The sequence below is a fragment of the Hypanus sabinus genome, chromosome 10 (genome assembly GCF_030144855.1).
Source record: "Hypanus sabinus isolate sHypSab1 chromosome 10, sHypSab1.hap1, whole genome shotgun sequence".
Lineage (NCBI taxonomy): Eukaryota > Metazoa > Chordata > Chondrichthyes > Myliobatiformes > Dasyatidae > Hypanus > Hypanus sabinus.
In genome coordinates this window covers 14,396,146-14,423,260 of record NC_082715.1, presented here as the reverse complement: position 1 = coordinate 14,423,260, position 27,115 = coordinate 14,396,146, and positions in this window count along the sequence as shown.

Here is a 27,115-nt window from a genome sequence, read left to right as displayed (position 1 = left end):
CTACAGATAGTTGAAATCCAAAGCTAAACGTACAAAATGCTGGAGGAACTCAGCAGGTCAGGCAGCATCTATGGAAATGAATAGATAGATGACATTTTGGGCTTGAGGCCCTTCTTCAGGACTTAATAGAGGGGGGAAGTTGCCAGAATAAAAAAGTTTGGGGGAGGGGATGGAGGTTAGCTGGAAGCTAGGTGGGTGGGAAAGATCAGGGGATGGAGGAGAAGGAATCTGATACCAGAGGAGAGTGGACAATAGAAGAAGGGGAAGGAGGAAGGGACCCAAGAGAGGTAATAGGCAGATGAGAAGAGGTAAGAAGTCAGAATGGGGAATAGGGAGAGTGGGAAAGGAGGAGAAATTGATATTCATGCCATCAAGTTGGAAGCTACCCAGACGGAATATAAGGTTTTGATCCTCCACCCTGGGGGGAGAGGTCATCTGGACACAAGAGGAGGCCATGGAACGATATGTCAGAACAGGAACGTGAATTGGAATTAAATGTTTGGCCACCGGGAATTCTTGCTGACAGCAGATGGAGCAGAGGTACTTGATGAAACGTTCACCCAATTTATGTCCATTTTCACCAGTGTAAGAGGAGCGTTCATATTACATTTAGTGACATTGGCAAATTCCAGGTTTTCAGAAGAAAAACTTGAGTTCTTAAAAATAAATTTTTCCAGTTTACCACCTGTTTAATTTTTTTGTATTAACATATTATATATCAGCACATAAATATGGTTTAATTTTGGTTCACTGTGAGTAATGCACTCTTGCCAAGTCAAGGCTATGGAATATTGGTGTCAGATTCTCTATTTTCATCTAAAATTAGTTTAAAGGTTTAAAGATTAATTTTATTTGTCACATTGCTGTACATCAAAACATCGGAACATACAGTGAAATGAGGCGTTTGCATCAATAGTCAATAAAGTCCAAAAAGAGCTGGGGGTAGACAACATAGCATGCTCTTAACCCACCAATCCAGGAGGACTGTAGGAGGAAACCAGAGTATTCGGAGGAGACACAGGGAGAGTCACAGGGAGAACATGCAAACTCCTTATAGATGGTGGTGGGAATTGAAACCTGATTGCTGGTGTTGTATAAATCTTGACTTTAGCAGCCATGCATCTGTTTTTGATCCACATTGTATTGTGTGTTCTGCATTTCTTACATTTATTATGGTAGTTAATCATGTGGGTTGGGAGGTGGTAAAAGCAAAGGAACTAAGATCTGACTTTATGCTTTGTTCCTGTCAGTTTTACAGCTGGAAACCAATAGGTGTCATATCTTTTCCAGAACACTTTATTATACATGAAATCACTTGACTCTGCTTAACTTTGCTGGACTGAAAGCAGGAACTGCAAAACAGTTATCAATGTCCATCAAATAGGAAACAATAGGAGCTAGTATTAATGTTGCTCTAGAGGGCATTAAACTTCAAATCATTTGGACTTCGTCAACATGATTTTGTAAAAGGGAAATATGTTCACAGAAAAAGTGTTGATAAGACATCAGTAATGTACAATACTTAAATTATCATGTGGTATTTATTCATTTAGGGATACAGTGCGGAATAGGCCCTTCTGGCCCAACATGACACATCGCCCAACAACCCACCTTTTTAATCACAAGATGATTTACAAAGACCGATTAATCTACTAACCAGTACATCTTTTGACTGTGGGAGGAAACCGGAGCACCCAGAGGAAACCCACCTGGTCACTGGGAGAACGTTCAAACTCCTTACAGACAGTTACAGACATTGAGCCTGAGTCACTGGTGCTGTAAAGTTGTGCACTATCTGTTACACTACCATGCTGCCCAAAGCTTATTGTGAAAATTTGACAAAGTTATTGTGAAGAATAAAAATAAAAACATGGTATAGGTGGTGACATTGTTTCTGTGGATAGTGTATTGGCTGGTTAACAGAAAACTGAGAGCAGGAACACTGAGTCATCTTCTAGTTAGCAAAATGTAACCAGTGTTATAATAGAGGGATCAGTGTTGATAATCCAAGTGTAGATAGGAAAGTAATTTTTAAAGATGCCATTAGTGTGCAAGCACAGGGTGCAAAGTAAATGTGTACGAATTTGGCAATTGGAGGATAATGTGGGAAAGTGAAACATTGTCCAAAAGGAGAAGAAAAGAGATTCTGTAGATGCCGGAAATCCAAACGCACACAAAATGCTGGGGGAATTCAGCAGTCAGGCAGCACCCAAGCAAAATGAATGAACAGTCGGTGTTTCAGGCCAAGACCTTTCTTCAGAACTGGACAGGAAGGAGGAAGATGCCAGAATAAAAAGGTGGAGGGAGGGGAAGGAGAATAGCTAGAAGGTGATGAACGAAATCAGTTGGGTAGGAAATGTAGAGGCTGGAGAGGTAGGAATCTGATAGGAGAGAGAAGTGGACCATTGAAGAAAGGGAAGAAGAAGGGAGAGCAGGAAGTGGTGATAGGCAGGTGAGAAGAGGTAGGAGGCCAGAGTGGGGAATAGAAAATGAAGGGAGAAAGAGGAATTTTTTTTTACCAGAAGCAGAATCGATATTCATGTCATCAGGTTGGAGGCTACCCAGACGGAATATAAGGTGTTGGTCCTCCACCATGAGAGTGGCCTCATCACGGCACAGGAATGACACATCTGAATGGAATTGGAATTGGGAATTAAAATGGTTGGCTCCTGAGAACCTCCACTTCTGGCAGATGGAGCAGAGGTGCTCGACATAGTTGTCCAGCATTTTACAGTAGGTCTCACCACTGCAGAGAGTCTGAATCCGGCGTTCCGGATACAAAAGATGATGGCAACATACTTGCAGATGAAGTATAGACTCAGCTGGAAGGGTTGTTTGGAGGCGAGGGAAGAGGTGAATGGGCAAGGGTAGCACTTTGGCTCCTTGCAGGGATTAAATAAAAGAAAAATTAAAACTAGAAGCTACATGGTGTAAGAGTGCAGAAAGATCTGTGTGTCCAAATGCAGGATTTACAAAAAGTAGCATACTGATAATACAATTAATTACTGAATCTTCAGTGATGTCATTGCCAATGCCCAGGCAGATTAAACAATTAAATATAAAAAAAGGAAAATTATGACTATAAGACAGAGGAGCATAATTAGACCACTCAGCCCATCAGGTGAGGTCCGCCATTCCATCATGGCTGACTCATTATCCCCCTCAAACCCATTCTCCTGCCCCCTCCCCATTACCTTTGATGCCCTGATTAATCAAGAACCTATCCACCTCTACTTTAGATATACCCAATGATTTGGCATAGCCATCTGTGGCAAAGAGTTCCACAGAATCACCAGCTTGTGCTTTAGTCAAGGGAGGTTTTTCACACAGGTGCCCTCTGTGGGACATTTGGGGGTAGTCAGAATTGTGAGAGTGCAGAACAAGATGCCAGTGTAAGTGGTGCACGTGAGCTCAATTTCAAATTTAAGAGAATTAGATAGGTAACGGAACAGTACGGATATGGAGGGCCATGGTCCCAGTGCAGGTCGATGGGAGAAGGTAGTTTAAATGGTTTGGCATGGAATAGATGGGCCCAAGAGCTGTTTCTGTGCTGTATTTTTGTATGACTCTTTAGGACTCTATGAACTTCCAGAGGTGTTAGTAGAAGTGCGTACAATTGAAATGTTTCCTCAATATTTTGCTCTCTTTTTGAACTATTTATCTTTAATGTACTGCTTTCCATTACAAACAGTAATTTTTTTTCTCTATTACTTTGTACTGCTGCCACAAAACAACAAATTTCATGACATATGTCAGTGATAATAAACCTGAATGTGTGTATACGATAGGAAAGGATCAGAAAGATATGGGACAAACAGAGGGTAAATAAAGATACAACGTGGAGCAGCTGCTTCAAACCCTTTGAGCCACACCATGCAACATTGTGGGTCAGTGCAGCTCAAAGGGCTGGAGGGGCCTATTCAGCACCTTATCTCAATAAATAAATCAAAATGAATTTTAAAAAAAGCAATCTTCTTATTTCTTACCTTCCCATTCCGCCTTATAAACTCACCCACTCCCACTCAGACGGAAGCAGAGAATGAAAATACAAACTAGAGGAAGTCTGCAGATGCTGGAGATCCAAAGCAACACACAAAAAGTGCTGGCGGAACTCAGCAGGTCAGGCAGCATCCAGGGAAATTAATAGAGAGCCGACATTTCAGGCTGAGACCCTTTTTTAAGACCAAGGGGGATGGGGAAGAAATCAGCATAGAAAGCTCGGCTTCTGGCTCACCGGCTGATGTAGGATTGGTCCATTCTAACTTGCCAAAGCCCCAGTTACTGTTTTCCACTCCACTCACCGGGCATCAGTTGCTGTAATTCATTTGGGCGCCTGGCTCCACAGTTCCTGGGCACTCTGCTCGCCTACTGAGTCCTCAGATTTCTGACTTTCTGACCTCCTGAGGCTCTGGATTATGACCGCGCCTCATAATGGCTGAGGTCCTGATCCCCACGTTCCCCTTAAACTGATAAGGATCGTAGAACAATAGAACCACAGAACATTACAGCACAGTACGGGCCCTTCAGCCCTCCATGTTGTGCTGACCCATATAATCCTTAAAAAAAGTACTAAACCCACACTCCCCCATAACCCTCCATTTTTCTTTCATCCATGTGCCTGTCCAAGAGGCACTTAAATACCTCTAATGTTTTAGCCTCCACCACCATCCCTGGCAAGTCATTCCAGGCACCTCTGTGTAATAAAATTACCCCTGATGTCTCCCCTAAACTTCCCTCCTTTAATTTTGTACATATGCCCTCTGGTGTTTGCTATTGGTGCCCTGGGAATCAGGTACTGACTATCCACCTTATCTATGCCTCTCATAACCTTGTAGACCTCTATCAAGTCCCCTCTCATTCTTCTACGCTCCAAAGAGAAAAGTCCCAGCTCTGCTAACCTTGCTTCACATGACTTGTTCTCCAATCCAGGCAACATCCTGGTAAATCTCCTCTACACCCTCTCCATAGCTTCCACATCCTTCTGCTTCCTTTAAACTTACCAGGTTCAGTATTTATTTTTGCGCATGTATTAGACGTTTCTAGTTAATGTGTTTAATTTCAAGCCAGAACCTGGAAGTTGGAAATAGATTGTTTTCTTTTGTGCAATGATTTAGTTTTGCAATTTCAGTGCACATGGCAAATCATTGCATTATGAAAGTAAAAGTTTTATGGAAAAAAAAACATTTTCTTTGCTGACTTACTTTTTAAACACAAGCGCTCAGAACAGTTGGACATCCATGACTGTCCCAGGACATTCTTCCCCTTCAACCAAAGAGTGAAACTGCAGTGTCATCTCTCCAATGTGTGAATGAGCTTCAAATGAGGAATAGGTTGGAATCAAGAATCAGGCACTGATTAAATAGAAGTCTGCCTTACAAAACTCTGTCAATTCTGCAGCAAAGGTGATATATGACCTCTTACCACCACCATCCAGTGTATTCCTAGTTTTTGACAAATCCATTATTAATTTGATAGAGAGAGAGGGGGAGAGAGAGGGGGAGAGAGAGAGAGAGAGAGAGAGAGAGAGAGAGAGAGAGAGAGAGAGGGAGAGAGAGAGGGAGGGAGAGAGCAAGAAAGCACTGGAACAGACCCTCCGCCCTCAGGATGTAGGAAAGTTACTCACATTGGTGATAATGCCATGAATCTGGACACATTGAGTTACATTGGACATGTCAATGGACGCATACACACAAGAGAAATAAGATTGATGTGAATTGTGCAACACTGGTGAGACCCATCCAATAATTGCTCCATTTAAATTAATGGAGGAAAAAATGTGCAGTTCCCTTCTGGGCATCTGAACCTCCCTGTCTAATTTTCTTGTACAGTGTCTAAGCAATCCCAAAACAGCCATAACTTTCCACAACAAATTTAATTGGAAATAAACATGCAAAAGCAGCAATTTTTAGAAAGCCCACTGGGAGATTGAGACCAAGCTGCTATTGTCGTGAAGCTGAAGGTAGAGTATTGCGGATAATCCCAATCTCGGGCTGATTTTCAGTGGGTACCTTTTTACTCTCGGTTGCTGCTGATTCCAATCAATCACAGTGACTGACTTTAAGTTCATTGTAAATTTGACAGCAAGATCTAGGCCAATGATGCATTAAATAAAAGCACAATGATACATGAAAGTAAGGTGTAAACACAAAACATTCTGCAAGTGCCGGGAATCTTGCACAACCCACTCAAAATGCTGGAGGACCTCATCAAGCCTGTGTCTGTGTCAGAGGACGGCATTAAAAAGGACAGAGTAATGTTGAGCACCTCTGCTCCATTCACCTCAACCAGGACTTCCCAGCGGCCAAACATTTTAATTCCATTTCCCATCCTAACATGTTGATGCATGGCCTCCTCTTGTGCCTAAATGAGGCCACCTTCAGGGTGGAGGAGCAAAACCTTATATTCCATATGGGTACCCTCCAACCTAATGGTATGAATATTGATTTCTCATTCCGGGGAACAAATATCCCCCCCTCCCCTCTATTTTTCCAATCTTACTACTTCTCACCTGCCTAATGCTTCCCCTTGGGTCCTTCCCCCCTCCTTCCCTTTCTTCTCTCCTAGCAGATTCCTTCTTCTCCAGCCCTTGACCTTTCCTACCCACCTGGCTTCACCTCCCACCTTTCAACCAGCCACTTTCCCCGCTCCCATCCTTTTATTTCAGGCACTCCCCACACCACCTCAGTCCTGATGAAAGGTCTCAGCCTGAAATATTAACCGTGTACTCTTTTCGATAGACGCTGCCTGACCTGCTGAACCCAGGCAGCGGTTTGTGTGTGTTGCAGAGTAACGAACCATTCCCCTCCCCCAATTATTTTTTATATTCCGCGTGATAAACTCAACTGCAATCAATTCCATGGAGCCTATATTTCTATTTGTTCATCCACCCACTGTGGCTTGTGCATCAAGGATGTGTAATATAAAATTCAGAAGTGCCTTGTCCCTCCTTTATACTGAAACCACAGGTGGTCTCCCATTATGACAAACATATTATTACTTTATCCATAAAGTGCTCCCAGCCATAGTAAATGTGTTACACAACAAATCCAATTGATATCAGCCAACATCCTGATTACTGCTGGTTCTCGCATTGCTGACTGACCAAAAATTAAAGTTAATGAGCAGCTGATTTTGAGCAACATGCCAAATTGTCAATTTGATTTAGAAAAGCAATGTTAGTGATTTGCACATCAACAGGGCATCCTCAGGCAAGATTCCCTAAAGGTTAACTTACAGGTTGAGTCTGTGGTAAGGAAGGCAAATGCAATGTTCGCATTCATTTCGAGAGGACTAGAATATAACAGCAAAGCTGTAATGCTGAGGCTTTATAAGGAACTGATCAGATTGCACTTGGAGTGTTTCAGGCCCCTTATGCAAGAAAAGATGTGCTGGAATTGGAGACAATTCAAAGGAGGTTCAAAAGACATATCTCATGAAGGAAAGGGTTACATATGGGGAACATCTGATGGCTCTGTGTCTTAATTCACTGGAGTTTAGAAGAAACTTATCAAATATTGAAACATCTGGATAGAGTGGAAGTGGGAAGATGTTTCCAATAGTGGGGGAGCTTAGGACCAGAGGGCAGAGCCTCAGAATTGAGTGGCAATCATTTCAAACAGAGATAAGGAAAAAATTCTTTATCCAGAAGGTGGTGACTCTGTGAATTTTTTGCCACAGTTGGCTACACAGACCAAGTCATTGGGTACATTTATGGGGCAAGGCGATCGGCCCTTGATTAATTAAGGAATCAAATGTTATAGGGAGAAAACATGAGGAAATCAGCAGATGCTGGAAATTCAAGCAGCACACACAAAATGCTGGTGGAACACAACGGGCCAGGCAGCATCTATAGGGAGAAGCACTGTCGATGTTTTGGGCCGAGACCCATCGTCCTGACATCCTGACAAGGGGTCTCAGCCCGAAACATCAACAGTGCTTCTCCTTTTAGATGCTGCCTGGCCTGCTGTGTTCCACCAGCATTTTGTGTGTGTTGTTATAGGGAGAAGGCAGGAGAATGGGATTGAGAAGGATAATAAGTCAGCCATGATGGAATTGCGGAATAAACTCAATGGGCCAAATGGCCTTAATCTGCTCCTAGGTGTTATAGTGTTATGGGATTTGTAAATGTAGCAGTTGTGTTACATAATAATCAGATGCATTTGCTGTTCTATTAGAAAGAGCTAGTTCAAATGCAGTTTAGTAAAATTTCACTATTTAAATACTTGAATACTTTCATTTTAACTGGAAGCTGAGAAAAATACCTAGATTTAGTCTGTCTAAATTATTATCATAGTATTTAATTACATTTAATTTTCTCCCTCAATTTTAGACCTCCATTCAGAATTAGCAAACATATATCATCTGTTTAACATGTGTATCTGGCAGAAAGTCAGTAAGTCAGTCATTGACTTGTGGTGGAACTTAGTATTGTCAAGGATCCCTCCCATCCGTCCCGTAATCTCCTTGACCCCCTTCCATCAGGCATGAAGTACCGTAACATTAGGACAAGATCTGTGAGGATAGGAAACAGTTTCTCCCCCCAGACGGTGAGACTACTAAACTCTCTTCCACCACGCAGGTCTCATCACTCACGAAGCGCCACTAGCATTACACTGTTTACTTTTTAATGTGTCGTAAATGCACCTTATGCAAAATGTCCATCTATTAGAAACTATTTTATTACTTGTTAATTTATTTGTGGTGATATTACTTTTTGTGTTGTGTGTGAGTTGTACTGTGTTATGCACTTTGGTTCAGAAGAACGTTGTTTCGTTTGGCAGTATACATCTGTATGGTGTTATTTATTTAGTTAGAGAACTGGCCCTTCCTGCACAGCAAGCCACACCTAGACCAATCACTGGACAATTTACAATGATCTATTAACCTACTAATTGATACTACTTTGGTTGAAAGGTCATAAACTTGAACTTGAATTAGTTAATGATGAAGATACTGTTCATAATACACAGCGTGAGATATAACTATTGGGAATTGAGATTTGCAAGATCGTTTGAATAGTTGGCCTGTTTCTAACAAAAAAGAAGATACTTACCATGTTCATAGACAATAAGTATAATCAGATTCTGAATCACGTTTAATATCGTTGGCATAGATCAGGAGATATGTTGTTTTGTAGCAGAAGTATATTGCAATACAGAATAAAAACTGGAAATCACAGCAAATAAATAAATAAATAGATAAATAAATAAACAAACAAACAAACAAATAAATAACAAGTTGGAATTTTGAAATGTAATACAAAAAGAGAAAAAAGAAGAGGTGAGATAGTGTTCATGGGTTCAATGTCCGTTCAGAAATCTAACTGCAGAGGGGAAGAAGCTGTTGATAAATCATTCAGTGTGTTCCTTTACACTCCTGTACCTCCTCCTTGATGGCAGCAATGAGAAAAGGTCATGGCCTGGATGACAGTGACCCTTGATGATAGATGCTGCCTTTTTTGAGCTATTGCTCCTTGAAGATGTCCTGGATGTTGGAGAGGCTAGCACCCATAATGAAGGATGTTATTTTCTTGAATTTTCAGAATCTTTTGACAAGGTTGCACATGAAGCTGCTTAAGATAAGACCCCATGGTATTACAGAAAAGATGCTAGCATGGATATGTAACCCTCAGGCTCTCCCAGCTCATTTTTGTCTAGGGAATCAACCTTCTACCCCACTAAACTGGGTAATCATGTTTGTGTGGATGCTGTATCCCCAGTTACAAACCCATAACGCAAAAATATCAGACACTACAACATATGCAATTAAATGATTGAACTTTATGAATCTTAATCTGAATATAGGGTTAGTAATGACAAAAAAAAGGGCCTAAGTCAAGTCAAAGTCACGTTGGAGCTCACTCAGTAGTCCTTCCACCATCAGTCTCCTCCGAGCGTTGCCAACCTTCAGATCCTCCGATCCCAGTCCACTCCGTCCAGTGGTCTGCCAGCTCTCTCCACACATGTCTTCCCTCTTCATGACTCTTCAACAAAAGACCGCGAAAAAACATCTTTCCAGATTCACAAGACACGGGAACAATCTCTTTTTGGCCAACATGCATCCTGTTGTCTCCAGCCATAACCCAAACATTGCTGCTACAGAGAAACCATTACCTCAGCAGCGAACATTACAGAGAAGCCATTACATTAGCCGTGAAACCTTACATCACATTACAGATAGAAGATTGGCTGACTGACAGAAGGTGATCAAAGTCGGCCTATTCTGGTTGGTTGCCAGTGAATAGTGGTCGGTGTTAAGACCAATTCTTTTCACATAATATGTCAAGGATTTGGATGGCAGAAATGATGGCTTTATGACCAAGGTTGCAGACGATGCAAAGATAGGTGGTAACAGCAGGTAATGTTGAGGAAGCAAAGAGGCTACAGCAGGACTTAGACAGTCTGTCAGAATGGACAATCAAGTAGCAGAAGAAATATAATGCAGGGAACGTTCTGTATGGTTGGGCACAAAAGTAGAAGGAATAAAGGTGCAGCCTATTTTCTTAATAGGGAGAAAATTCGAAAATCAGAAGTGCAAAGGAACTCGGAGTCCTTAAAGGATTCCATGAAGTTTGAGTCAGTGGCAAAGAAAGCAAATGCAATGTTAGCATTAATTTCGAGAGGACTAGAATATAAAAGCAAGAATGCAATACTGAGGCTTTGTAAGACTGCACTTGAAGTATTGGGAGCAGATTTGGGCCCCTTATCTGAGAAAGTATATGCTTGCTCTGGAGAGAGTCCATATGTGGTTAACAAGCATTATTTTCGGAATGAAAGGGTTAACACACGAGGAGCGTTTGATCACTCTGGTCTTTTACTCATTGGAGTGTAGAAGAATGGGGTGGATTTTATTGAACCAATCGAATACTGAATTGCCTAAATAGAGTGGACATAGAGAGGATGTTTCCTATAGTGGGGGAGCCTAGGACCAGAGGGTGTAGCCTCAGAATAGAGGGACATCCATTTAGAACAGATATGAGGAGGAGTTTCTTTAGCCAGAGGGTGGTGAATCTGAGGAATTCATTGCCACTAATGGCTGTGAAGGTCAAGACATTAAGTATATGTAAGGCAAAGATTGATGTAGTAGGTTCTTGATTAATCAGGACCTCAAAGGTTATGGGGAGAAGGCAGGAGAATGAAATTGAGAGGGATTATAAATCTGCCAAGATAGAATTGTGGAGCAGACTCAATGGGCTGAAAGGCCTAATTCTGCCTCCTATGTCTAATAGTCTTTTGACAAATGTATTAAAAGTACATTAGGAAGATCCATCAGCCCCATTGCAGAAGAAGCTGGTTCCCTGTAGAGCACATTGGAGTGAATCTGATCAACAGTACCTAACGGATGAGAAAGAATGAGTACATTGTCCGCACCCTGGCCACAACACCCCCCTCCCCCTGAGCCTCCTGCTCCCTCTACTTCGATTAACCCCTCACATCAGAATCAGAATCACGTTTATTGTCACAAACCTATGTCATGTTATTTGTTGTTTTGCATACCTTTTGCGCAGCATAATATATGCCCTGACCCTTTCAGTACACGCTGATTTGGGTTAACAGGAAGCAGTGCTCTCCCCTGATGTTCAGTTCATTAGTTCTAAAGTGAAGAAAATTTAAGTCAGGAACAGGAATATAATAGAATACTCATGGGGAAAGTAGCAGTGTGGTATTACAAGCAAACAACAGAAGGAAGCCAGTCACTGAGGATGCGGCAGAAGGTTGAACTGAACACCTCAGATCCCGCAACACTGAGAGCCCCATTGGCCAGTAATTCACAACGGTGAAAGGCTCCAGCCTCACTGATAACCCACCTTCAGTCATAAGAGCATAAGATCTAGGAGCAGAATTAGGCTTTTGGCCCATTGAATGCTCCACCATTTCATCATGGCCGATGCATTTACCCTCTCATCGCCAGTACCCTGCCTTCTCCCCATATCCTTCATGTCCTGAATGATCTATAATCCATCAACAGCCTTAGATATACCCAATGACTTGGCAACCAATTCTACAGATTCACCACACTCTGCTAAGCAAACTCCCTCTCATGTCTAATCTAAATGGGCATTTTGATATTGTGCCCTCTGGTCCTAGTCTCCACAGCCACGTCCAGTCTGTCAAGCCTTTCAGCATTCAATAGGTTTCAATGAGATCCCAACTCACTCTTTGGAATTCCAGTGAGTACAGCCTTGGACAGCAACCAGCAGTCTAGACTTCCCAGTGCAGGAGTCAACAACCCAAATAACAAGTGGAGCCACTTTTTATTTCAGATTTATTTAAGAAATCGACATCAGAAACTGCAATAAATCATACATTCGGTGGCCGGTTAATTAATGCAAGTATCTAATCAGCCAATCAAGTGGCAGCAACTCAATGTGTAAAAACATGGAGACATGGGTGGTGTGGTAGCATAGTAGTTAGCCCAACGATTTACAGTGCAGGTTTCCTGGGTTCAATTCCCCTTGCTGCCTGTAAGGAATTTTGTATGATCTCCCCATGGCTGCGAGTGTTTCCTCCGGGTGCTCCAGTTTCCACCCACAGTCCAAAGACGTACCAGTTGGTTGGTTAGTTGGTCATGGTAAACTGTCCCATGATTAGGCTAGGTTTAAATTGGGGGATTTCTGGGTGACATGGATTGAAAGGGTGAAAGGGCCTATTCTGTGCTGGCTCAATAAATAAATGGTCAAGATTTTCAGTTGTTGTTCAGACATCAGAATGGGGAAGAAATGTGATCTAAGTGACTGGCGAAGAATTCCAAACTTCAAACAAAATTTGATTTTGTTTATAGATCACACATTTCAGGACCAGTTTTCTGTCTTTCCAGTGTTTCCAGTCTGGTTGATCAGCCCCTGAGTGCTGAAGATCACATCTCTGCAAATTGAAAAAATAATTTTCCAGAGTAACACGCACAAAATACTCAGCAGGTCAGGCAGCCTCTATGGAAATGAATAAACAAACAGACCCTTCTTCAGGACTGGAGAGGAAGGGCGAAGAAGCCAGAATAAGAAGGTGGGGGAAGGGAAGGAGAAGGTGATAGGGAAGGTGGGGGAGGGGGTGAAGTAGGTTGGGAGGAGGTAGTTGGAAGGAGTCATCAATGTTCATGTCATTGGGTTGAAGGTTACCCAAACCGAATATAAGGTGCTGCTCTTCCAACCTGAATGTATCCGCATCACAGCCGTTGTGGAGGCCACGGACCATCCTGTCAGAATGGGGCTGTGAAGTCGAAGTGAAATGGGTGGTCGCTGGGAAATCCTGACTTTTCATGGCAGATAGAACAAAGGTGTTCAATGAAGCAGTCCCTCAATCTGTGACAGGTCTCACTGAGGCCACACCAGAAGCACCAAATACTGACAGACGCATTTTCCAGTTTGTCTTGTTTACTTTTGCAAAGCTGTAGAGTTAGATCCTCTTTTGCTTTCCAACAAGTAACCGTTCAAAGGATAATGTTTCTCTTGCCTTTCCGAATTCCTGGAGTCACCTCTGAACACCACCTGGATTTTCAGGATTATGTTTTTTAGGTTCTCAATGCCAAGCTTACAATCACCTTGGATTGCATCCAGGATTTAAAATTACTCCATAGAACCTGTCTCACACAAACAACTGAAGTTTCTCCTCAAGTGACATTCTCTCCTCCAAAGTCAGGTGAGCTAATTTTTTTCTCTCCTTGCATAGTGATGTTTACAATAGTGTAAAATTCCCTCTGGCTCTGTGAATCTTTAAGATCTGCACATTCAAAATCCTTTTCCTGCAAAAAGGTTACCTTCAATTCATCGAGGCAGACTGCAAAAGGATCAAGCTCTCTTCCCCTCAGAAGGCACCGTACCTTGTTATGCAGAAGTATGACTAAATACTGACAGCTGACCTGTTTGAAAAGTTCACCTAACCACTGGTGGTTCAGCCCCTTTGCCACTACTTTGTTAACGATCTGCTTGACCAGGGTCATTATTTCTGTGATCACTGCCGGGAAGGCTTGTCTACACAGATATTCTTGATGTACTATGCAGTGCTACAGAATCACATTATTTGTTATATTTTTCTCCTTTTGGCAGAATGATATAAAAGGAGTATAGATCGATCAGGATCAGACACTGCACAGAAGTCCTCTAAGAGCCACAGGGTGCCAACCTTTGCCCTAATATAATGATGTAGGAGCCCAATTACTGCTGCTAAAATGAAAACCTGCACTCAACTACATTTGTGGTTCTTTCTCAAACCAGAGTTATGAATACACATCCTCAGTGGCTTTAGATTTCAGAATTCCTCTTCCAGGAGCTCCAAATCTCAAGATGTGACTCAGATGAACTTTCCCTGAACAACAAAGTAATGCTGTCATGTCCTGCTCCTGCTCCAAAAAACGGCATATTCTTCCAGCCCACCCTGCTCATGGACTGCTTGGACCACTCCCTTCAGGGAAGAAGCTACACAACATTCACACCAGTTACTTCACCAAAATTGTCAGGCTGACCAGCACCTCCACCCATTAGCCATCCCAACTCACCCCACTCCCGCTGCCTCTACTTCAATGCTCTCTAAAATGGCCTAGCAAGCCATTCAGTTGTATCCAACCGCTAAAAAGAAAATAATGAGGAATGAACCCAAACGGGTGACCCAGCATTTCCCCAGGTACTGGAAACGACAACGGCAAAACCAGCCCTGTCGAACCAGCAAAGTCCCCCTTACTGACATCTGGGGACTTGTGCCAAAGTTGGGAGAACAGACTGGTCAACCAATAGCCTGACATACTTGTATTGACAGAATCATACCTTACAGTTAACATTCCGGACTCCACCATCACCATTCCTGGGTATGAACTGTCTCGTTGGCAGGACAGGCCTAGCAGAGGTGGTGGCACAGTGGTGTACAGTGGAGAGGGTGTTGCCCTGGCAACTTTCAACATCAACTCTGGACCCCATGAAATCTCATGGCACCATGTTAAATATAGGCAAGGAAATTTCCTCCTGATTACCATGTATTGTCCTCCCTCTGCTGATGAATCAATACTTCTCCATGTTGAGCAGCACCTGGAGGAGGTATTAAGGGTGGTAAGGGCACATAATGTACTCTGGATGGGAGACTTCATTGTCCATCATCAAGAGTGGCTCGGTAGTACCACCACAGACTGAGCTGGTTGGGTCCTACTGGGTACAGCTACTAGACTAGGACTACAGCAGGTAGTGAGGGAACCAACAAGAGGGAAAGACACACTTGGCCTCATTCTCACCGACCTCCCTGCCGCGGAAGCATCTGTCCATGATAGCATTGGCAGAAGTGACTACCGCACAGTATTTGTGGAGACTAAATCCCGTTTCCACATTGAAGAAGCCCTCTACCGCATTGCGTGAGAAAGGGATAGACATTGAACAGATCTAGAAGCTATGAGGTGTTGTGGGTCATCCGTAGCAGTAGAATTGTATTCAACTACAATCTGTAACCTCATGGCCCGGCATATGCCCCATTGTAACATTACCATCGGGCCAGGGGATCAACCCTAATTAAATGAAGGGTGCAAGAAAGCATGTCGAGAATAATACCAGGCGTACCTCAATGTGAGGTGTCACCCTGGTGAAGCCACAATACAGGATTAATTACATGCCAAACACCATAAGCAGCAAGTAATAGTCAGAGCTAAGTGGTCCCACAACCAAGGGGTCAGATCTAAGCTCTGTAGTCCTGCCACATCCAGCCGTGAATGGTGGTGGACAATCAAACACCTCACTGGAGGAGAAGACTCCACAAATACATGCATCCTCAATGATAAAGGAGCCCAGCACACCTGTGCAAACGATAAGGCATTTGCAACAATCTTCTGTCAGAAGTGACAAGTAGATGATCCAGCTCGGCTCCTCCAGAAGTCCCCAGCATCCCAGATGTCAGTATGCAGCCAATCCGACTCACTCCACGAGATATCAAGAACAAGTTAAAGCACTGGATACTGCAAAGGCTACGAGCTGAAACAAAATCCCGGCAATAGTCCTGAAGATCTGTGCTCCAGAACTTGCCATGCCACTAACCAAGCTGTTCCAGTACAGCTACAACACTGGCATCTACACAGCCATGTGGAAAATTGCCCAGGAATGTCCTGCACACAAGAAACAGGGCAAGTCCAACCCAGCCAACTGCTGCCCTATCAGCCTACTCTCAATCATCAGCAAAGTAATGGAAGGGGTCATCAACAGTGCTGTCATGCAGCACCTCCTCGGCAATAACCTGCTTACGGATGCCCAGTTTGGGTTCCGTCAAGGCCACTCATCCTGACCTCATCATCTCCTAGGTCCAAACATTGACCAAAGAGCTAAATACCAGAGGGTGAGGGCAGAGTGATAGCCCTTGACATCAAGGTAGCATTTGACATTTAGCATTTGAGCGAAAATAGAGTCAATGGAAATTAGGGAGAAAACTCTCAGTATGTTGGAGTCATACCTGACACAAAGGAAAATGGTTGTGGTGGTTAAAGGTTAATTATCTCATCCTCAGGACGTCCTGCAGGAGTTCCTGAAGGAAATGTCCTAGGACCAACCACCTTCAGCTATTTCACCAATGACCTTCCTTCTATCTTAACGTCAGAAGTGGAGATGTTTGCAGATGGCTACACAATATTCTGCACCATTCGTGACTCCTCAGATAGTGAAGCAGTTCATACCCAAATGAAGCAGGATCTGGACAATATCCAGGTTTGGACTGACAAGTGGCAAGTAACATTTGAGCCACACAAGTGCCAGGCAATGACCATCTTCAACAATAGAGACTCTAACCATCGTCCTTTGACATTCAGTGGCATCATCATCACTGAATCCCCTACTATCAACTTCCTGGGGGGTTACCATTGACAGGAAACTGAACTGCTCTTGCCATAAAAACATTGTGGCTACCAGAGCAGGACAAATGCTAGGAATCCTGCGGTGTATAACTCACCTCCTGACTCCCCAAAGCCTGTCCACCATCTACAAGGCTCAGGTCAGGAGTGAAATAAAATACTTGCCTCTTACCTGGATGAGTGCAGCTCCATCAACACTCAAGAAGCTTGACACCATCAGCCCACTTGAGTGGTACCCCTTCCACAAGCATCCAATCCCTCCACCATCGATGTACAGTTGCAGCAGTGTGTACTATCTACAAAATGCACTGTAAAAACACATCAAATTTCCTGAGGCAGCATCTTCCAGACCCACGACCACTACCATCTAGAAGGATGAGAACAGCAGATACCTGGGAACACCACCACTTGGAAATCCCCTCCAAGTCACTCACCAGCCTGACTTGGAAAGATTTGGCCATCCCTCCATTGTTGCTGGGTCAAAATCATGGAATTCCCTGCCTAACAGCACTGTGGATGTACCTACACCTCAGGAACTGCAGCAGTTCAAGAAGGCAGCTCATCACCACCTTCTCAAAGGCAACAAGGGAAGGGCAATAAATGCTGGCAATGCTCACATCCTGCAAATGAATAAATATTTTAAAAACTGCCACTCACTTCCTTTTTTTTCAGGTTTTTTTTTGCACCATTCTCTGTAAAACTCTAAAGACTGCTGAGCATGAAAATCCCAGATCGGCAGTTTTTCAGGTGCACAGATGTACCTAATAATGCGGCCACTGAATTATAGCCATCCAGTGATGTAGTGGCATCCGCAGCGGACTGCGAGGAAAGTGGTCCCAAGTTCAAATCTGGCCGGCCCCTTGCACACTCTCCCTCAATGTCACAAAAACAAAGGAGTTGGTTGTCGCTTAAAAGAGGAATGGAGATGGGCTAAACCCTATTGACATCAATGGATCTGCGGTTAAGAGGGTGAACAGCTTTAAGCTCTTTGGCATCCCATCAAGGACCTCACGTGGTCTGTACACACCAACTGTGTGGTGAAAAAGGAACAACAGCGCCTCTTTTACCTCAGTCATTTGAGGAAATTTGGTATAGTCCCCGAAACCCAAAGAACTTTCCACAGAGGCACAATTGAGAACATCTTAACTGGCTGCATCACTGCCTGGTGTGGGAACTGTACCTCCCTCAATCGCAGGACTCTACAGAGAGTGATGCGGACAGCCTAGCACATCTGCAAATGTGGACTTCCCATGATTCAGGACACTTACAAGGACAGGTGTAAAATGGATTGGATCACTGAGGAGCTGGGTCACCCCAACCACAATCTATTCCAGCTGCTGCCATCTGGGAAACGGTGCCACAGCATAAAAGCCAGGACCAACAGGCACCATGACAACTTCTTCCACCAGGCCATCAGACTGATTAACTCACGCTGATCTGATTTCAGATTGCACATTTAGACAGAGATGTAACATAAAGACTTTTACTCCTCGTGTATGTGAAAGATATAAGAAATAAAGTCAATTCAATTCAGTTCCATGCTGGGTTGCGCATTGAGTTAGCAAGTCAGCCTCATAAAAATCAGACAAATGCCGAAGAAATGGCAAGGTTGCCACCCAATACACCACAAGGCAAACCTAACTAACTAACTGAATGAACGTAACTAAGCTAATCTTAAGTATTTATATTTACTGAGTTTTTTTACTATGTTCTTTATACTTATTGTGTATTTTGGTGCTGCATTGGAGTCAGAATAACAATCACGTCATTAGCCTTTACACTTTTGTACTAACAAATGATAATAAACTATCTTGAATCTTGAATCTATTCTCATTCGCCATGGCTGGTAATTGTGTTGATCATTAGGCTGGGAGGTGATGCTACTGGCACATTCTGTCTGTCCTGATTAAAGCTCACACACATCATGGGGATGCCACAGAAGATCTGCTTCTTACATTCACTTGGTCCGTGAAGCTGTGGTAAAGGACAGAACACTGCATTATAATACATATTGTTCCAATGACAGGATGAAGCAGCAGAACTTACCTGTAGCTTGCAAGGAAACAATTTGTAAAATTATGCACCCGGGCTTTCTGAAGAACAGGGAAGCTTAATCCTCTTCCTTCTAATTGCGTACAGTCAGACTATTTTATTAGGTATACCTATATACCTGCTTATTTAATGCAAGTATCTAATCAGCCAATCATGTGGCAGCAACACAATGCATAAAAGCATGCAGGCTTGGTCAAGAGGTTCAGTTGTTGTTCAGACCGAACATCAGAATGGGTAAGAAATGTGATCTAAGTGGAATGATTGTTAGTGTCAGTGGGGTGATTTGAGAATCTCAGAAACCACTGATCCCCTTGGATTTTTACACACATCAATCTCTAGAGATTCAGAGAGTGGCACAAAATACAAAAACAGGCATCCAGAGAGTGGAAGTTCTGTGGGTGAAAATGTCTTGGTAGTGAGAGGGGTCAGAGGAAAAAGGTCAGACTGGTTTGAGCTGACAGGAAGGGCACAGTAACTCAAATAACCACGCATTACAACAGTGGTGTGCAGAAGAGCACTTCGGAGTGCACACATGTTGAAACTTGAAGTGGATGGGCTGCAGCAGCAGAAAACAACAGACATACAGACAGTGACCACTTCATTACGTACCTCCCATACCTAATAACGTGGCCACTGAGTGTAAAACCAGTGGTAGTTTCAGTTTACTCTGTGGCTTTTCTTTCAATGATGGTTCATCTATTCAAGCAGAGATGCTTTTATATGAATAAGGTAAGTAATAAAAAGTAAGTTAGTCTGTGCCGACTTGGAACATCGTCTATATTTAGTTCACGGGCTGCAGGAGTTTCAGCTTCTGAATTATCTTAATGACCCACAAACTCGCAGACAATTGTTTATGTCAGTATTTCATAGAATATCTGATTATGATGCATATCGTAGTAGTGCAATCATTAGAGACAACTAAAATGTTCTCCTGAGGGGGTACTCCTTTAATGGATAATGCCTATGTGTGGCTTTGTACAATATGTTAGAAGAAGAGTGCAATAGAACAAAGGGATCTGGGAATACAGATCCATAATTTATTGAAACTGGTGTCACCAGTAGATAGAGTCATAAAGAAAGTTTTTGGTACATTGGCCTTCATAGATCAAAGTATTGAGTACAGGAATAGGGGTGTTATGCTGAAGTTGTGTTTGACATTGGTGAGACATAACTTGGACTGTTGTGTGGAGTTTTGGTCACCTACCTACAGGAAAAATGTAACTAAGGTTGAAAAAGTATAGAGAAAATTTACAAGGATGTTGCTGGGACTGGTAGACCTGAGTTATAAGGAAAGATTAAATGTTAGGAATTTATTCATTAGAGCATAAAGGATTGAGAGGAGATTTGTTAGAGGTGTACAAAATTATGAGGGGTATAGATAGGGTAAAAGCAAACAAGCACGTTCCACTGAGGTAGGGTAAGACTACAACCAGAGGTCTTTGGAAAAGGGTGAAGGGTGAAATGTTTAAGAGGAACACAAGAGGAAACTTCTTCACTCAGGTGGTGGTGAGTGTGGAATGAGCTACCAGCACATGTGGTGCATGTGAATTCAATGTTTAAGAGAAGTTTGGATTGGTATGTGGATGAGACTGATACATAGGTGGTTGTGGGGTAGATGCTGTTCTTTGAAAGGCTTCCATGCTTTTCTTTGTTTCATAGCTGTCTGGAGAAAATAAAGCTCAGAGTTGTATACTGCTTACATAATTTGATAACAAATCCACTTTGAACCTTTGAACTTTTGAGGGCTATGGTCCTGGTGCAGGTTGATGGAACTAGGCAGTTGAAATGGTTCAGCATAGACTAGATAGTTTGAAGGACTGCTTCTTTGCTTTAGTTTTCTATGACTCTACGTTGAGGCATAACATAACTCTATGTTATGGTGGCTTGGGTGGCCACCATACACTCCTTAACAGATTGGGGTCAGGGTCCAGTGGCATGGAATGTAAGATGACTAGGAACCCTTCACTGCTGCAGCCTTCCTCTGTCTTCATCTACTTTGTGATGTGTCATTATCTTCTGCTGACTCCGCTGTTGTGGTCTTGGTATGGTGCATTTGAAAGTGTTAGAATTACAGGTGCAGCATGTACAGCAAGCTGGAGGAACTCAGCAGGTCTGGCAGCATCTGTGGAAACGAGCAGTTAACGTTTCCACAGACACTGCCCGACCTGCTGAGTTCCTACAGCTTGTTGTATGTGTTGCTTCGACCCCAGCATCTGCAGTGTACTTTGTGTTTAGAATTACATGTACTTTGTTCAATAAATTAACAATTATTTTATACTGTTTGGAAAGTTTCATATCTTTGCTATTCACTTTGAAAACATAAACATCGTAAATAAAATCTGAGTGTCAATTCCCTTCATGAGAACCTGTTTGTAATATGCTTTCATCTTTATAGTCAAGTCTGAATTTTTCTAAGGCATTCATGAGCACTGTGGAACACATTTGAGGTTTATACTACTGAGTGAATTTCCTCTCTTGCCTCTCGCGTAAGAATTGTGAGAAGTGGTGAGCTGACAGAGACACAGGAAGCTATATGTAAAAGTTGCTGACCTCGAGAGGAGGCAACATGAGAGAGAATGTAACATGATGATATTACTGTTTAAATTAAAAATAATTCGGGCACAGATAATTTCAGTATTCTTTGTTTCCATTTACATACATAAAATGATTAAGCAACATACACAAAATGCTGGAGGAATTCAGTAGGTCAGGAAGCATCTATTGAATAGAGTAAACACTCAATGTTTTGGACTAAAACCCTCTTCAGGGCTGTTTTGTGTGTGTTGCTATGGATTACCAACATCTGCAGGCTTTCTGGTGTTTATAAAATTAGTAAATTACTTTCATCCAATTCTAATTTATAGACTGCCATTAATATATTTTTGAGAAACTTATATTAGCTTTATGTATTATGGAGAAACATTCATCATCGGGACTCCCGCCAGCTAGGGAAAGCTTTCTTCTCACTGCTGCCAGCAGGAAGAAGGGGCAGGAGCCTCAGGACTCACACCACCAGGGTCAGGAACAGTTAACACCAGGCTTTTCAACCAAAGCGGATAACTTCACTCAACTTCACTTGCCCCTTCAATGAACTATGGCCACAACCTATGGACTCACTTTCAAGGACTCTTCATCCTGTGTTCTCGATATTTACTGCTTATTTATTATTATTATTTCTTTGTATTTCCACAGTTTGTTGTCCACCCTGTTGGTGCAGTCTTTCATTGACTCTATTACGGTTATTGCATTCACTGACTATGTGTGCAAGAAAATGAATCTCAGGGTTGTATATGCTGATATATATGTACTTAGATAATAAATTGACTTTGAACTTTGAAACCAATAATACTTGACCAAGAGTATTAACAATATTTTCCACTTTCATTTCAGATTAGCTGATGTACCCAGCAGTGGTTCAGTTATGATGCTGGCAGTTATGTTAGTATTGATTTTTATGGAACTGGGATTATAAGACTCACTGCAAATGAAATAAACTCTAACCTAAATATGTAATTATTTGATGAATGAAATAATCATGGGATTATTTATTTCTTTAGAAAACATAGTCTGCAGTATCGGGAAAGCTCACCCATGTCTCTACTTTCTGAAGAATGCTGGACTCTACATATCCATACACATGTCAGTCTATAGATACCCTCGTAGAGAGCATCCTAACAAGCTGCATCACCCCATTGTGTGGAGATTGCACTGTGGCGGACAGGAATGGTCTACAATGAGTAGATAAAACTAGCCAATGAATCACCAGTACCAGTCTAACTACCATCAAGGATATAGATAAAGGAAGGGGCCGGCAAAGAGCCAGTCACATCATGAAGGATTCCACCCACCTTTTTCATCCCACTACCATCAGGGAGGAGGTTATTCAGCATCCACACCAGGGCACCAGATTCAAAAGCAGTTACTTGCCCAAGCAGTAAGGCTCCAAGGCTGCCAAAACCTCCAGCTACTAACCTTCCCCACCTCCCCAGTCACTACAACTTTATCATTTCCTCTCAGTCACCTTATGTACAGACATTCCTGTGCCTAGCATCACTTTATGAAAATTCAATCAATCTATGCATATATGCTATCATATGTGTTTATATTTATTATGTGTTTTTATTGTTATTGTGTTCTTTATTTTGTGTTTATTTTGTGCTGCCTCAGAGTGGAATAACAATATTTTCATTCTCCTTTACGCTTATGCCCTGGAAATAACATGAAACAATCTAGAACCTGGAATCTTGAGCACAGCACAATAACAGGCCGTTCCGGCCCAACGAGCTCGGACTGCCTGCTCAATTGTACCAATTAGCCCACTAATCCATGTGTTTTGGAACGTGAGAGGAAACCGAAGCAGCCCAAGGAAATCCATGCGGTCTCAGAGAGAACGTACAAACTCCTTACAGACAGCAGTGGAATTGATCCCATTGTCACTGACATTGTTGTAGCATTACAGTAACTGCAAAACCACTGTACCGCCCCCATTATGTAATTCAATAAACATTGCCAACAAAAATACACACTAAAAATAAATATGAATACAACAATTGTACTTAATACAGTTCTGTTGAAGAAGAAATGCATAATGTGCAAAATTATTTTATTGCAATGTCAAAGTGGCACTGGTAAGGCCAAATTTGGAGTATTGTGTACAGTTCTGGTCACCGAATTATTGGAAAAATGTCAACAAAATAGAGAGAGTACAGAGGAGATTTATTAGAGTGTTACCTGGGTTTCAGCACCTAAGTTACAGGGAAAGGTTGAACAAGTTAGGTCTTTATTCTTTGGAGCGTAGGAGGTTGAGGGAGGACTTGATAGAGGTATTTAAAATTATGAGGGGGATGGATAGAGTTGACGTGGATAGGCTTTTTTTCATTGAGAGTAGGGGAGATTCAAACAAGAGGAAATGAGTTGAGAGTTAAGGGGCAAAGGTTTAGGGGTAACATGAGGGGAACTTCTTTACTCAGAGAGTGGTAGCTGTGTGGAACGAGCTTCCAGTAGAAGTGGTAGAGGCAGGTTCAATATTGTCATTTTTTTTAAAATTGGATAGGTATATGGACAGGAAAGGAATGGAGGGTTATGGGCTGAGTGCAGGTCGGTGGGACTAGGTGAGCGTAAGCGTTCAGCACAGACTAGAAGGGCCAAGATGGCATGTTTCCATGCTGTAATTGTTATATGGTTATATGGTTAAAGTGCTTCAGAACACACTAAGCTCTCTCAGGAATCTAGGGTAAAAATATAATGACTACTACTTTTCTCGAACTCTGAAGCAACCAATATTAAATTGACTGAGGATAAAGCATTGAGTTTTGTGATTAAGGCCTGCAATTATTAGCAATTGTCCTTGCATTGTGTTAATGGTCATATCAAAACTAATTTGAACAAGGAACAAAGGTCTCTAGAATCGAAAAGGTCGATCACACAGAATAATCTTGATCCAAGTCATGACGAGGTTTTCCCCAACAGTATTACCAGTCATTGCTGTAATCTCAGTTATATGCGGCCATAATTTAAATTGATAATCTTGTATTATCAGTTATAATTTGTATATTATTAGTGGATGAAATTCCTGAGTTGCATGATTGGAACTCCTTTTTAATTCAAGATATGTAATGGCATACTTAAGTGTGACAGTTTAAAAATTCCATGGAAAGTTATATTCCTTCATCAACATCTGCCAATAGACTTATTGTAGAGGTTGTATCAGAAGGCCCTTATTCATGGCCTACACTGCTTCATATTTTTGATGATAAAATTGTTCTTTCATGCAACATTTGGAAATTCATATTATGTTGAATGACTCTTGGGGAAAGAGCTTGTATGAGCTCATGAAGTGATGGAACAGTTTGACTGAAGTTTTTCCTCAATATCATTCCTGTTAATTCTCAGGGCTCAATTTCCTCATTTCCAAATTTAAGTAAATTGGAAGTAAACTTTCTCACTGGTCAAGTTTAATTACAGAGTGATAGAATATGGTCATAGAATATTACAGCACAAGAATTAAACATAATCTTCAGCCCATCTACTCTGTGCTGAACCATTAATCTGTCAAATCCCATTGACCTACACTGGACCATAGCCCTCCATACCCCTTCATTCCATGACCCAGCACAAATCCCTTGGCACACCACAAGCCATAGGCCTCCAGACAGAAAGGCAACCATCTGCAACCGCTCTCTGGCTTCTCCAGTGCCTAATTCAATTTATTACCTCATCTTGAATGCCAAGTGACTGAACCTTCTTGACCAGTCTCCCAAGTGGACCTTGTCAAAGTCCCTGCTAAAGTCCATGTAGACAGCATCCACTGCATTACCTTTACCAACTTCCTCGAAACACTTGGTTAGACATGACCTACCACACACAAAGCTGCTGATTTGCCTCACTTCTATAAACCTTGTGTCTGACTCCCAAGTAAATACAAATGCAAAAAACCCATTTAAGATCTCCCCATCTCTTTTAGCTCTACACATAGATAACCACTCTGATCTTCCAAGAGGACAGATTTTATCCCTGGCTATCCTTTTGCTCTTAACATATCGGTAGAATCCTTTAGAATTCTCCTTCACCATGTCTGCTAGAGGAACCTCATTCCTTCTTTTAACTCTCTTGATTTCCTGCTTACATGTTCTCTTGCATTTCTTATAGTCCTCAAGAATCTTACTTGAGTTCCTACCTGACAATGGCAGCTATAGACCTCCTTCCTTTTCTTTAACAGGGCCTTAACATCTCTTGAAAGCCAAGGTCCTGAAACCTGTTATCACTGTCTTTTATTCTGATAGGAACTTTGTACTCTCAAAATTTCACTTTTGGAGGCCTCCCACTTAACAAGTGCTACACAAGTCCCTACACCTCCTCCCTCACTACCATTCAAGACCCCAACCAATCCTTCCAGGTGGGGCGGCACATCACCTGTGAATCTGTTGGGATCATCTATTGTATCCAGTGCTCCCAGTGTGGCATCTTGTATATCGGTGAGAGCCAGCGCAGATTGTGAGACCACTTCACCGAACAGCTAAGCTCCATCCGCAGAGCAAGCAGGATCTTCCAGTGGCCACCCATTTTAATTGCAGTTCCCATTCCCATTGTGACATGTCCATCCATTTCCTCCTCTACTGTTGCGATGAGGCCACACTCAGGTCTGAGGAGCAGCACCTCATGTTCCATCTGCGTAGCCTCTAACCTAATGACATGAACATCAATTTCACAAACTTCTGGTAATGTCCCCCCTTTCTCTATTCCCCATCACCTTTTCCCTCTCTCACCTCACATCCTTGCCATCTATCACCTCCCTCTGGCGCTCCTCCCCCATTTTCTTTCTTCCATGGCCTTCTGTCCTCTCCTATTAGATTCCTCCTTCTCCAGCCCTGTATCTCTGTCATCAATCAACTTCCCAACTCTTCACTTCACCCCTCCCCTTTATAATTTCACCTCTCACCTTGTGTTTCTTCCTCCCCTCCCCACACCTTCTAGCTGTGACTGTTCAACGTTTTTCTCCAGTCGTGCTTAAGGGTCTTGGCCCGAGAAGTGGACTATATTCTTTTCCATAGATTCTGCCTGATCTGCTGAGTTCCTCCAGCATTTTGTGTGCGTCACTTACCAGTATTCCTTTGTCTAAAAACTACTTGTCCTAATCCACACTTGCCAGATCCTTTCTGATACCATCAAAACTGGCCTTTCTCCAAATTTGAATCTTAACACAAGGACCAGATCCATCTTTTTCCATGATTACATTGAAATGAACAGCACTATGATCACTGGATGTAAACTGTTCCCCTACACAAACTTCTGTCACGTGTCCTGTCTCATTCCTAGTATCACACTTTCTCCGGTGGGACTTCTATATACCGATTAAGGAAACATACCTGTACACATTTGACAAACTCTATCCCATCTAGTCCTTTTACAGTATGTGACTCCCAGTCAACATGTGGAAAGTTACTATCACCTTTTATTACAAATGTATATTTTTAGCAAAAGTCTGCAGTAATCTCTCTACAAATTTGCTCCTCTAAATCTCATGTTCTGTCAAGTGGTCCATCTTATAATTCCATTAACATGGTCATAACTTTCTTATTCCTCAGTTCTATGAGAAGCAGTTCTCCAGCCTATCCTGACTGAGCATTGCTGTGACCCGCTTTATCACGTTTAAAATGACGAAACCCCGGAACATTGAGCTGCCAGTCCTGCCACTCCAGCTGCCAAATCTCACTAATGGCAGCAACATCACAATTCCACATGCTGATCTATGCCCTGA